We start from the raw sequence: 3,065 nt of genomic DNA, 5'->3' as shown, positions 1-3,065 counted from the left end.
ATCGTTCCTTCGCGCACCAAGTACGCTCTATCAAGGAATAGACAACAATGTGCGTCTTCTTCGTTTTGGCCCTTCGATCAGCCTGGCCGCGCGTCCGAGCACGCGCGGACCGCCGCCCCTGTTACAGGGCTACGGCACATAATGGAGAGAGAGGGAGACGTCGGTTGTCGGCGCGGTGCGAAAACCAGAGGTTGCGTCTCTCGCGAAGCGAAGCCGGGCGGAACTCTTTGAAAAATCGGGGTCGAAAATGACTAGCATATTCGACGAACCCTTCAGCGCGCGCGATCGCGCGCGGACGGAGGAAGAGCAGCGGCGAGAATCGTCGCACTCTCCACTCCTCGCCCGGCGCGCACGACGACGCGGCAGCATAGGTTACCACCGGTACGCGGCGCATTCGCGCGCACCGCAACGCGTCCGAATCGCGGAGATAGAGGCAGCGCGCGCGCGCGCCTCCGTAGTCTCCTTCTCACCGATCCTGATCCGCGAGCGGGCGCGCATATAGATGCACCTTCGCGCTCCTCCTGGATTCGCACAACGAGACCAACCGGCCGCGCTAGCCCCGGCTAAGGGGCGCGCTGAGCGCGGTGGTCCGCGCAACAGGTCGTTCGAAGCGCGCGAGACAGAGTCGGAGAATCTCCGCAGGAAACGAGAGAGAGAAAAAGAGCGTAATACGGCAATGCGTACAACTCTCGAATCTCTCTTCTCCTACCATATGCCCGGGGTCCTCTCTCGCTTTGAGCTCTCGAGATCTCGACACACTCGTCCCGACCGACAATCCTCTCTTATACGACGGCGACGAATGCGGCGCACTGCAGCACGCCACCGTTGGCGGCGTGTGAGCGCGCACGCGGTCGTTGCGTCCATAAACTATTCTCTCTCGATCTCGCAATTTTGCTCGAGCGAAGCGTCGCGTCTCGCGACGGACGCTCCGACGAGGAGGAAGGCGGCGGCGCGACTCGGAAGACGCGATGTCTCGCGTGCGATTAGATTCGCCCCTTCAGCCACTCTCGACACAACTCAGAGTCGTGTTCTAGCTTGTCTGCCCCGTATCGCGGCAGGCAACGTAGTAGTACGTTACCGTGCGCGTACGGTTCCTCGTCCATGCAGTCGCCGGCCGCTGCGCGCCCGTCACGAGAACGGTGCACACAGAGCAGCAGGACCTCCGGAACGTTAATGATCCTTCCGCAGGTTCACCTACGGAAACCTTGTTTCGACTTTTACTTCCTCTAAATGATCAAGTTTGGTCATCTTCCCGGCAACATCGGCAATGCCGACGCATTGCCGCGCACCAGTCCGAAGACCTCACTAAATCATTCAATCGGTAGTAGCGACGGGCGGTGTGTACAAAGGGCAGGGACGTAATCAACGCGAGCTTATGACTCGCGCTTACTGGGAATTCCTCGTTCATGGGGCAATTGCAAGCCCCAATCCCTAGCACGAAGGAGGTTCAGCGGGTTACCCGGGCCTTTCGGCCAGGGAACACACGCTGATTCCTTCAGTGTAGCGCGCGCGCGGCCCAGAACATCTAAGGGCATCACAGACCTGTTATTGCTCAATCTCGTGCGGCTAGAAGCCGCCTGTCCCTCTAAGAAGATTTGTTTGTACGTTGGTAGTAAAAACCCGCCGGCCGAAGCCGGGGCCTTCAGATACCATAAGGTACGCCTATTTAGCAGGCTAGAGTCTCGTTCGTTATCGGAATTAACCAGACAAATCGCTCCACCAACTAAGAACGGCCATGCACCACCACCCACCGAATCAAGAAAGAGCTATCAATCTGTCAATCCTTCCGGTGTCTGGGCCTGGTGAGGTTTCCCGTGTTGAGTCAAATTAAGCCGCAGGCTCCACTCCTGGTGGTGCCCTTCCGTCAATTCCTTTAAGTTTCAGCTTTGCAACCATACTTCCCCCTGAACCCAAAAGCTTTGGTTTCCCGGAAGCTGCCCGCCGAGTCATCGGAGGAACTTCGGCGGATCGCTAGCTGGCATCGTTTATGGTTAGAACTAGGGCGGTATCTGATCGCCTTCGTCTTCGTTGATTAATGAAAACATTTTTGGCAAATGCTCGCTTCTGTCCGTCTTGCGACGATCAAAATTTCACCTCTAACGTCGCAATACGAATGCCCCCCATCTGTCCCTATTAATCATTACCTCAGGGTTCCGAAAACCAACAAAATAGAACCGAGGTCCTATTCCATTATTCCATGCACGCAGTATTCAGGCGAGGATAGCCTGCTTTAAGCACTCTAATTTGTTCAAAGTAAACGTACCGGCCCGACTCGACACTCAGTAAAGGCACCGCGACGGGATATTAGTTTGGGCGGCCCCTCGCGGGCTAAGCCCACCGGTAGGACGTCCCACATCACGCCAGTTAAACACCGCGAGCGGTGAACCGACGGTGTGCGACACAGATTCAACTACGAGCTTTTTAACCGCAACAACTTTAATATACGCTATTGGAGCTGGAATTACCGCGGCTGCTGGCACCAGACTTGCCCTCAATGGATCCTCGTTAAAGGATTTAAAGTGTACTCATTCCGATTACGGGGCCTCGGATGAGTCCCGTATCGTTATTTTTCGTCACTACCTCCCCGTGCCGGGAGTGGGTAATTTGCGCGCCTGCTGCCTTCCTTGGATGTGGTAGCCGTTTCTCAGGCTCCTCTCCGGAATCGAACCCTGATTCCCCGTTACCCGTTACAACCATGGTAGGCGCAGAACCTATCGACAGTTGATAAGGCAGACATTTGAAAGATGCGTCGCCGGTGCTAGGACCGTACGATCAGCACAAAGTTATTCAGAGTCGCCAAAATAAACGGTGGACGCACGGAGATCCGCACGCCACCGATTGGTTTTGATCTAATAAAGCGTCCTTCCATCACTGGTCGGGACTCTGTTTTGCATGTATTAGCTCTAGAATTACCACAGTTATCCAAGTAAATGTGGGTACAATCTAATGAACCATAACTGATTTAATGAGCCATTCGCGGTTTCACCTTAATTCGGCATGCACTGAGACATGCATGGCTTAATCTTTGAGACAAGCATATGACTACTGGCAGGATCAACCAGGGG

At 55.1% G+C, this 3,065-nt stretch overlaps 1 pseudogene; it reads right to left on the bottom strand.

Annotated features, from left to right (window-relative positions):
- Positions 1–1,171: 1,171 nt before the first annotated feature.
- On the bottom strand, positions 1,172–3,065 carry LOC139110805 (small subunit ribosomal RNA; annotated as a pseudogene).

Source organism: Cardiocondyla obscurior, linkage group LG21 (genome assembly GCF_019399895.1).
Source record: "Cardiocondyla obscurior isolate alpha-2009 linkage group LG21, Cobs3.1, whole genome shotgun sequence".
Taxonomy (NCBI): Eukaryota; Metazoa; Arthropoda; class Insecta; order Hymenoptera; family Formicidae; genus Cardiocondyla; species Cardiocondyla obscurior.
Note: the sequence above shows the minus strand (reverse complement) of the source record. Positions and strands in the feature narration are given on the sequence as shown.